At 33.0% G+C, this 12,182-nt stretch overlaps 1 protein-coding gene across 2 annotated transcripts in view; it reads left to right on the top strand.

Annotated features, from left to right (window-relative positions):
- The window catches only part of LOC109612410 (potassium voltage-gated channel subfamily H member 8), a 1,874,382-nt gene that overhangs the window by 111,289 nt on the left and 1,750,911 nt on the right, over window positions 1-12,182 (top strand). The window lies entirely within an intron of this gene.

Genomic DNA, 12,182 nt, shown 5'->3' with positions numbered 1-12,182 from the left:
TCAACCGATTTCAATTTAAGTCCTCTCAAAGTCATTACATGTAACCTATAGAAGTGTTAATTGAAAAATACCTCCGTCAAATTAAGTGGAAATCGATTAAAATAAATATATAGCTTCCGATAAATAAGGCGACATCTCGTACCAAATATCATTGTTATGTAGTTATTTATGAGTGTATTTTAAACAAGTAACATAGTGTTTAGTTCGACCGAGGCGTATGCTTATAAAAATAAAACATTGACATTTGACAACTTTCAGCTATTGCAGTTGTTATATATAAAGTACCATATTTGGAACAATACCGTTTGAAAATGTGGCTTAAATAATGTTTCGATATTCACCTATTGAAGTTGTTATGTAATGTGTGTTTCACATAAAATATTTGGAACAATTCCGTTATAAATCCAGATATCGGTAATATAGGGCCATAAAAATTTTTAATAACTAATTGGAATATTTCTTTTGAATAATGTTTCTAAAATATTCAAAATACTGGATAAATGGAGATACCGTTTTATCAGGACCATAGATAAACATGGACCTATATGTGTTTCGACACCTAAGATAAATTCAGTTACAAACTATTTGTAGTAGTAGAATATTTTTTGTTTCACATTCGTCACAGTGTTTTTTTAAAAGTATATATAATATTAAATAGAAAATTATTAAATGATAAAATATCAATAAGACAATAGAATATGGCTGTCTGTCTGTAGCTTATGTTTTTTAAGACATATTTGAAGATACAAATTTGGATTCAAAAGTTAAATTCAGATTGCTGATTTCTATATTGTGTACAAATTTTCAATTACATATCGCAAGTTTTTATACAATATATCCATCAAAAAAATATTTATCAGGTCAGACAGCAGTGTCTTTTTGAAGAACATAATTCTAAATTCTTTAAATATGGGAATTATACAAAGATAATGTTAAAGATTTTCAGCTTCCATCAAGTTGCATAAAGAGCAGAGTGGATTCCTATTTGCCTGTATATTATTGAAATTAAGTTTAAGAATATCGTTTCTGGCTTTGAATATCCACATTTGCTTCTCTGATGTTAACAGCGAGTTGATGTAAGTTAGGTTCGATATTGTTTTGTATTAAGAGTGCACGAACCCATTATGACCAACAAATACCAATTTCCAGACAAATCCGTGAAAAAATGTGACACATATCATCAAAATACCGAATATCGGGAGGTACCGTTATATGGGGACTATACCAGAACGTGGAGCGATATATTACATTTTCAATACCAACCATGCTATACACAATGCAAATAGCTCTGCTAAATTTTGGAGCTCTACGTCAAATAATGTGGGCTGTATCGTGATTTCAACAGACAGACGGACAGACGGACAGACGGACATCGTTAAATCGACTTAGGATTTTATGTTGATTATGAATATATATACTTTATGGGGTCTAAGACGAATATTTAAGGATGTTACAAATGGAATGACAAAGTTAATATACTCTACTATAATGAACCGAATTTGAAACAATTTTATTAAAAAATTTGGCTTAAAAAGTCAGAATATGGGAGGTACCGTTATATGGATGCTATACGAAGACCAATAATTGCATATGGAAGTACCCATTAGGAACTTCAAAAATACGAAATTTGAAACAATGTCCATGGATAACTTCGCTGAAATCACCAAAATACCGAATATAGGGAGGCACCGTAATATGAGAGCTATACGAAGACGTTTTCCGCCGTAGGATGTAAAACCTATAAGGAAAGTCTGAGATATATCATCAAAATTCCGAATATCTGGAGGTACAGTTATATGAGAAATATGCCAAAACTTAGACGTGTATTGACAGTTATATGGAAGGATGGTTCTTATATAATAGGAACACACACTGCCTATTTACGGTCAATTTCATCACTCAATACAGACCTAACGCATATCTAAACATTTTATTAAACTACTTCATTTCGTTCAGAAGCTAGAGTGACGGACATCGTTGAATCATGGAGTTTTATGCTGATCAAGAATATAAATATTATATGGTGTCTGAAATTTATATTTCGAGGTATTTACAAACGGAATGACAAACTTAATATATTAATAATTTGACAAAATACGGAGGTTGCACCTTATGAGAGATATAAAAAGTAATGAGCCCATTCCATCAGTCTTCTGTCACTGACGACCGAACTCATTACATACTCTACATACCGACTTTTCAACGATTCCCCTGGAATATATGGCTAAAATCATGTTGGGCTGTAGCAAAAAGTGAACCTGTAAAGGCAATGATGTGCCACAGGAAGTAGAACCCATTACAAACCCTAAGTACCGAATTTAAACAATTCCGTTTGAAAATGTGGCTTAAATCATAGGGACGTACAGTTAAGTTTGATCTATAAGAAAACGTGGATTATACAGAAAATGTGATCTAACTCGTCAATATGCCGAATATTGGGAGATAAGGATATAAAGTTCACTTGTATGAAACAAATTTCTGCCAGAGGAGGTGGAATCCGTCACGAACTTTAACTCGTTTAACTCGATTAACTCGTCAAAATACCGAGGTACGGTAATATTAGATTTACTGTTATATGGACGCTACACGAAATCATGGACCGACATGGCCGATTTATAAACTTAACTTGGCTACTTACAAAATATATCTAAATTTGTTCGAAAAATAGCGTGATTCAACATGCAGACAGAAAAACGAACAACGCTATATCAACTAAAAATGTGCTGATCAAGAGTATACATATACTTTGTTGAGTCTAATATGAGTATTTCGAGGAGTGACAAAGTTAATATACCCCACAGAGTATGGTGGAAGGTATAAAAATATTAAAATATAAACTATATAATTTAGAAGTAAAAAAATTCCATAATTTGTTTGCGATTTTTTGGTTTTATAATTTTCAGGTCATCTAGAATTGGAGTGAATTGTCATCATAAGTGCAGTAGTCCTTCAGTTATAATCATAGTAACTAAAATCACTTTATATTATATATCTAGATATTAAAAAGTAGATGTGACCAGTTCCTCTGCCCCAAATAAATACTTAAGGTTCGAAGGAGAGCCAAGAGTTTTTTTTATCGAACGTTCCCACGCCTCAAATTCCAACCCCTGCCGACCGAGGGTGCGACCTCTCTTTACGCAGGGATCGCGTACACATCATGATCCGCATTATAATGGAAAATTAGTAGGAAATTGAAAACTAGCAACTGAATCTAATTCATCTGCTATTTGTCAAATAATTAAACTTGTTTTTTAAATATTTAAAACAAAAAATTCTAGATTTAATAACTTAATTTTGTTTTCCCTTCTTATGCTAGCAGGCTAAAACTAATTAGATTGCCTACACTTAAAAGCAAACGTATTAAATTGAACTCCATGTTTGTACTGAAAATACTAAACGGTAATATACCTTCAGATTTCCTGATCTTATCTATTAGAATAAATGTTCCGTTTAGATCTAATAGATACTACCAATTATTATATTCTGATTTTCACCGCACGAAATGTGTGTTGACTTTAATTCTGTGTACTATAATGTAGATTTTGGTCTAAACTCATACCAAAATCTACATTACAGTACACAGAATTAAAGTCAACACACATTTCGTGCGGTGAAAATCAGAATATAATAATTGGTAGTATCTATTAGATCTAAACGGAACATTTATTCTAATAGATAAGATCAGGAAATCTGAATGTATATTACCATTTAGTATTTTCAGTACAAACATGGAGTTCAATTTAATACGTTTGCTTTTAAGTGTAGGCAATCTAATTAGTTTTAGCCTGCTAGCATAAGAAGGCAAAACAAAATTACTATTCCAATGTAAAGCTCTTAAGGCAAATAGCAGAAATTATGTTTGCACGGAATCTATTTTATCTGAGTATATTGCATACTGAGGATCCCATACAACAGAACCGTATTCCAATATAGGTCTAACAAGAGGCGTTAATAACTGTTTAACAAAACCTAAAACGCCATTTGCTTTATTTAACATTGTTATTACATGGCTTTTAAAATTTAATTTTGGATCCATCAAGAGGTCAGGATCGACAAATGAATCTACAGTTGATAATGAATGACCGTCAATATTATATTGCAATATCAGAGAAGAAGATCTGAAGAAGCTTACATTTTCTTAAATTTAAATCCATACAACTTAACCTGCACCATTGGAAAAGGCTATCTAAATCGTTTTGAAGTAAACTAGCTTGTTTATCACAATTATGGCAGATGAATAATTTAACATCATCTGCGTATATTAACAATTTCGAGTAATTTATGGAATTATGTAAATCGTTGATAAATAAAAGAAAGAGGACCGGTCCAAAGTGACTTCCTTGCGGAACACCCGATGAAACGTGTATCTATTTGGATATATACCCTTCAAACAAAACTAGTTGTGATCTATCTTGTAAGTAAGATGATATCCATTTGACTAAGTTTGTGTTGAAACCAATATAATTTAATTTATATATGAGGAGTTCATGGTTAACCCTATCAAAAGCTTTACTAAAATTAGTATAAATTGTGTCAGTTTGTTTACACTGAACAAATTATTTTATTACTGTTGACGTAAATTGTATAAGATTGAATTTTCAGTGAAATAACTGCAGTAATTATATTTTGAACAATTTTAGAATGACACTTGTGTCAACTCTAAAATTTGACACATTATTAAGACTACCAGACTTATGTGAAGGTATAATATAAGAAAGTGACCAAATTTAAGAGAATAATTAAACAATATAGTTAAAGAAAAGCAAATGTTTCTGAGCAATATTTAAGAACTATATTAGGTATGCCATCCGGGCCTGGTCATTTCATCGCAGACTATTGGACACCTCTTGACGTTGTAGAAAAGGCATACAAATTTGATCAGCTTGTGATAACTTATAAGGATACGAATTTTTAAATTGGCGAAATGTATTGGAATAGGTTGTGGCAAAAAAAAATCTGCGAAACATTCAGCAATATCTGTGCCTTTGAGAAATTCTTTATTGTTATATTTCAATACTGAGGGCTTTAAGGATAGCTTTCGTTTTAGGGTAACAAAATCAAAATCAAGATTTAGGATTGGATTTAAATTATTTTTAATTTTGTCGAGGTAAAGATTATACAATCTACGGGACTCTAAAGTATATCTAGATCTAGCACCTGATTTTTTATACTTACGAAAAAGCTTTTTTTAAACATTTTTCAAACTTTATAACTCAGGGGTTATCCATGGATATTTTTTAGAATTTTAAACTCTAGTAGTTGGAACACATAGCAGTTTAAATCTATTTAAAATATCATAAAATGTATTAATTACATATTCCAGATCTTTATGTCTCTTACACAGGCACACAGAAGCTCAATTTACGGAGGAATTAGAATATTAGTTTGTTTTTGTTATTCAGGAGAGTTTAAAAAGAATCGGACTGACTTTCTTCAATTACATAACTGTTAGTCATGGATATATATAAAGTTGGATGGTACGTATCTTCAGGAGTGCATATTGGAGGAGTTCTGAATATATCAAAATGCTGTGTTATATTCACAAATGCCAATTCAAGAATTTTGCCATACGAATTTTTCCCACTGTTTATTTCATAAACTGGGTGCTGTTCATTTCAGATGGCAAAGGAATCAAAGCATAAGGATCTGGCATTGAAAAACGCCTAATGGAAGACATATTAAAATCACCAAGAATCAGGATGCGATCGGAATCTTTAATTTTTTAAGTGATTAAATTTATTGCTGATAAATGCTTATTATAAAGTGAAGATGAAGGTGGGATATAAGAGCAAGTTACAAACAATTTATTTATTACAAATTTAACTTATAAGTAAAAAAATACAGGCTAAATATACAGAAAGGGATATGGCCTGTCAGCTAAGGTCTTAAGCCATATGTAACAATAATGGGGATAAGGTTAATTACATTGCTAAATCGTTTTAATCAGATTTGTTGTTTTAAGGAAGTTTATCATATTCAAAACATGTTCATCCTGAAGGAAATTCAAAGTAGATGTTAGTGCAACGTTTTTAAAAATAGTCCTTCGAACAGTCTCAAAAAATGTGCAATTATCCAATAAATGTTCGATCGAAACATATTCGATATTACAAAATAAACACGTTAGTGGACTTGTCTTGTCCATATAATGTCCGTGAGTAATTCTTGTATGACCTAATCTGACCCGTATCAATTTGGTAATATCGACTTTATCTAAGTTTTGAAAATTGTTATAGTTTAGGTAGTCAGATAAAGTATTTTTCCCTCATTTACCTTTTTATAATATTCAGCTGTTTTTGTAAAGTCATGAAATAAATTTGTATTCATAACTATTTTTAAGAGTTTTTTAACGTCTATACATAAAATTGTCAACAGTTGTTAAAGGGGAATTTATAGCTTTTTTTGCCGTTTGGTCAGCAAATTCATTACCGTTGATACCGCCAGGACTAGGTATCCACATAATCTTTATTAAAGGTTCATAATTAATAAGACTACTTCTGATGTGTTTAGGGTAATAGTCATTATTGTTTATATTCTTTATGGCTTTCATAGAAGCTAACGAGTCTGTACAAATGATATGTTCTTCTTTTATTTTTTGACATAATCAATTGCATAATAAATTGCAATTATTTCGGCAGAAAAAACTGACGAGAAACGATGTGGCAATAAAGCATTGTATAAAACTGTAGTATCTGTAGTTATAGCAAAAGCAGTAATATCGTCCTTCTTCGATACATCAGTACAGATGAATTTAAAGTTTTTAAATTTGTTTTAAATTTGTCGGAAAGCTTGAATGAACATTTCTCTAGGTGTTGATAATTTGTTACATAGGCTAAGTTTATCTATTATGGATTCATTTAAGTATTTTAAATAATTGTTGGAACTTGGTAATTTTTAATCTTTATAGGTAAGTCGGTTTTTCTGCTAAAATCAATTATTCTTTTGTTTGTAGGTATTATTCTATAATCTCTTTTTCTTTTAAGGCCCTTTTTAATGGAGTTAGAGTTTGGGGTTTCCCCGCAGAATATTATCTTTTTATAGAGACGTTTAATAGCATTGTCTCGGATATCTTCTAAAGTGGGAGATTTCGTTTCGAAAAGCATTTATACAAAATTTTATTTAAGTTTTGTTTTGAAGAAAACGTATATGTATATTCCGTCTTCAATTTTACCGATTATTAAGGATCTAATTACTAAGAGAATGGTACAAATATTATATTCAAATTTATTACAGCTTAAACATTTTATAATATCAAGTCGTTTGGGTAATGATGTAAAGAGGTATTCAATATGGGAAGTCCATGCATATCTTGAGTTGAAATAAACTCCAAGAACTTTCATCGATTTTGCTGTTAGTATTGGACATTCAACTATATTAATTGATATTTTACAATTCTTTCTTCGAAAAATGTGCAGATGTTTGCACTTAGTTACCGATAACCATGCACCTGAATAGTGAGACCATTGATTTATATTGCGCATAATTGGGCTTAAATCCCATTCGTGAGCATTCCGAGGAAATTGTTTTAGAATAATAAAATCATCTGCATGTGCACAAAACTTTTTGTTTTTGAAATTAGTTAGAACATTACATAGTTTGTTGTATGAAATAAGGAATAATAAAAGTGAAAGTGGCGATCCTTGTGGGATTCCATTATAAAGAGGAAATAATTTTATAACATTGTTATTAGCTCTAACCTTTATTTGTCTATTTTTCATAAAATTAAAAACATATGAAATTATAGAGGGGCCTAGTTTCCATGATTTTAATTGATTAATAACGGCATGTACGCCTATTTTGTCATAAGCTTTAGAAACGTCCAGTGAAATTAGTGACATATGATTATATGATTGATGAAATTAGTGACATATGATTCCTCCTTGATATGGAAACTGTTATGACTAATTTGAAACAATGCTGGTGAATAATGTCGCTAAAATCATCAAAATACCGAATATCGTGAGGTACCCTTATATGGGGCTATACGAAAACGTGGACCATCACAGACAATTTTTAGTAATATGCTGTAGTATCCATTACGAATTTTAACTACCAAATTTGAAACAATTCTGGTGAATAATGTTGCAAAAATCATTAAAATACAGAACCTCGAGAGACACCGTGATATGGGAGCTATACGGTACGGATATATACTATATACGGATTTGAAACAATTTCGGTGGATAATGTCGCTAAAATCATCAAAATACCGAACATAAAAGGTACTGTTATATGGGGGATATACCAAAACGTAGACCTGCACAGACAACTTTCTGTCTTAGGCTGTAGTACCTATTACGAACTTCAAATACCAAATTTGAAACGATTCCGGTGAATAATATTGCTAAAATCATCAAAATAGCGAGCATCGGGAGGTACTGTTATATGGGGGATATACCAAAACGAAGACCTGCACAGACAATTTTCTGTCTTAGGCTCCCGAATATCGGGAGGTACCGTAATATGGGGGCTATGCGAACACGTGGGCATGCACAGACAATTTTCTGGCTTAGGCTGTAGTATATATTACGAACTTCAAATACCAAATTTGAAACAATTCCGGTGAATAATGTCGCTAAAATCATCAAAATACCGAATATCGTGCGGTACCCGTATATGCGGCTATACGAAGACGTGGACCTGCATAGACAATTTTCTGTCTTAGGCTGTACTATCCATTACGAACTTAAAATAGCAATTTTGAAACAATTTCGGTGAATAATGTCGCTAAAACCATCAAAATACTGAATATCGGGAGGTACTATTATATGGGGTCTATGCGAAGACGTGGACATGCACACACAATTTTCTGTCTTAGACTGTATCATTTATTACGAACTTCAAATAGCAGATTTGAAACAATTTCGCTCAAATCATGATAATAGCGAATATCGGGAGGTACCGTTATATGGGGGCTATACGAAGTCGTGGAACTGCACAGACAATTTTCTGTCTTAGGCTGTAGTATCTATTGCGAACTTATAATAAAAATTTTGAAACAATTCCGGTAAATAATGTCGATAAAATCATCAAAATACCGAATATAGAGAGGTACTATTATATGGGGGATATACCAAAACGTGGACCATCACAGATAATTTTCTGTAATAGGATGTAGTATCCATTGCGAACTTCAAATGCGAAATTTGAAACGTGGACCTGCACAGACAATTTTTTGTCTTAGGCTGTAAGAATATCGGGAGGTCCCGTTATATGGTGGCTATACGAAGACGTAGATCTACACAGAAAATATTCTGTCTTGGGCTGTAGTATCCATTACGAACATTAAATACCATATTTGAAACAATTCCGTTGAATAGTGTCGCCAAATCCTCAAAAAAAAACAAAAAAAAAAAAAAAAAAAAAATAATAATATAGAGAGGAACTATGTTATTGGGGATATATCAAAACGTGAACCATCACAAAAAATTTTCTGTCATAGGCTGTAGTATCCATTACGAACTTTAAATACCATATCAAACAATTTCGGTGGATAATGCCGAATATCGGGAGGTACCGTTAAAATGTGCGAAGACGTGGACCTACACACAATTTTCTGTCTTAGGCTGCAATATCCATTACGAACTTCAAATACCAAATTTGAAACTATTCTTTTGAATAATGTTGCTAAAATCATTATAATACAGAACATCGGGAGACACCGTGATATGGGAGCAATACGATACGGATATAAACTATATACGGATTTGAAACAATTCCGGTGGATAATGTCGCGAAAATCATCAAAATACCGAATATTGAAAGGTATTGTTATATGGGAGATATACCAAAACGTAGACCTGCACAGACAACTTTCTGTCTTAGAATCCCGAATATCGGGAGGTACCGTAATATGGGGGCTATGCGAACACGTGGACATGCACAGACAATTTTCTGGCTTAGGCTGTAGTATCTATTACGAACTTCAAATGCCTAACTTGAAACAATTCCGGTGAATAATGTCGCTAAAATCATCAAAATACCGAATATCGTGCGGTACCCGTATATGCGGCTATACGAAGACGTGGACCTGCACAGACAATTTTCTGTCGTGGGTTGCAGTGTCTGTTACGACCAAGTCCGGTGAATAATGTCGCTAAAATAATCAAATTTCCGAATATCGAGAGGTACCGTTATATGGGGGCTATGCGAAGACGTGGCCCTGCACAAAAAACTGTATGTCTTAGGCTGTAGTATCTGTTACGAACATCAAATACTAGATTTTAAACAATTCCGGTGAATAATGTCGCTAAAATCATTAAAATACCGAATATCGGGAGGTACTATTATATGGGGGCTATGCGAAGACGTGGACCTGCACAAACAATTTTCTGTCTTACTGTAGCATCCATTACGAACTTCAAATAGCAGATTTGAAACAATTTCGCTCAAATAATGTCGATAAAATCATCAAAATACCGAATATAGAGAGGTAATACCAAACCGTGGACCATCACAGACAATTTTCTGTAATAGGCTGTAGTATCAATTGCGAACTTCAAATGCGAAATTTGAAACGTGGACCTGCACACACAATTTTCTGTCTTAGGCTGTAAGAATATCGGGAGGTCCCGTTATATGGTGGCTATACGAAGACGTGGATCTACACAGACAATTTTCTGTCTTGGGCTGTAGTACCCATTACGAACATTAAATACCATATTTGAAACAATTCCGTTGAGTAGTGTCGTCAAATCATCAAAAAAACCAATATAGAGAGAAACTATATTATTGGGGATATATCAAAACGTGAACCATCACAAAAAATTTTCTGTCATAGGCTGTAGTATCCATTACGAACTTTAAATACCACATTTCAAACAATTTCGGTGGATAATGCCGAATATCGGAAGGTACCGTTAAAATGTGCGAAGACGTGGACCTGCACACACAAATTTCTGTCTTAGGCTGCAGTATCCATTACGAACTTCAAATACCAAATTTGAAACAATTCTGGTGAATAATGTTGCTAAAATCATTATAATACAGAACATCGGGAGACACCGTGATATGGGAGCTATACGATACGGATATGTACTACATACGGATTTTAAACAATTCCGGTGGATAATGTCGCTAAAATCATCAAAATACCGAACATAAAAAAGTACTGTTATATGGGGGATATACCAAAACATAGACCTGCACAGACAATTTTCTGTCTTAGGCTGTAGCATCTATTACGAATAATGTCTCTAAAATAATCAAATTACCGAATATCGAGAGGTACCGTCGTTATATGGGGGCTATACGAAGACGTGGCCCTGCACAAAAAATTGCATGTCTTAGGCTGTAGTATCTGTTACGAACTTCAAATACTAGATTTTAAACAATTCCGGAGAATAATGTCGCAAAAATCATCAAAATACCGAATATAGGGAGGTCCGGTTATATGGTGGCTATACGAAGACCTGCACAGACAATTTTCTGTCTTAGACTGTAGCATCTATTACGAACTTAAAATAGCAGATTTAAAACAATTTTGCTCAAATCATGATAATGCCGAATATCGGAAGGTACCGTTATATTACGAACTTCAAAAAATAGCCGTGAATAATATCGCTAAAATCATACGAATATCGAAAACAGAGAGGTACTATTATATGGGGGATATACCTAAACGTGGACGCTCAAATCATCAGTAAACCCAATATAGAGAGAAACTATATTATTGGGAATATATCAAAACGTGAACCATCACAAGCAATTTTTTGTCATAGGCTGTAGTATCCATTACGAACTTTAAATACTACATTTGAAACAATTCCGCTGAATAATGTAGCTAAAGTCATTATAATATCGAATATCGGGAGGTACCGTTATATGGGGGCTATACAAAATGTTGACCTCTCAGACAATTCTCTGTCTTAAGCTGTAATATCTATCACGAACTCCGAAAACCGCATTTCAAACAATTTCGGTGGATAATGTCGCCAAAATCATCAAATTACTGAATATCGGGAGGTACCGTTATATGGAGGCTATGCGAACACGTGGACATGCACAGACAATTTTTTGTCTTAGGCTGTAGTATCTATTACGAACTTCAAATGATTTGAAACAATTTCGGTGAATAATGTCGCTAAAATCATCAAAATACCGAATATCGTGAGGTACCCTTATATCGGGCTATACGAAAACGTGGACCATCACAGACAAATTTTCGTAATATGCTGTAGTATCCA

Source organism: Musca domestica, unplaced genomic scaffold (genome assembly GCF_030504385.1).
Source record: "Musca domestica strain aabys unplaced genomic scaffold, Musca_domestica.polishedcontigs.V.1.1 10, whole genome shotgun sequence".
Lineage (NCBI taxonomy): Eukaryota > Metazoa > Arthropoda > Insecta > Diptera > Muscidae > Musca > Musca domestica.
The sequence above is the reverse complement of the archived record's forward strand: the minus strand, read 5'-3'. Positions and strand labels throughout refer to the sequence as shown.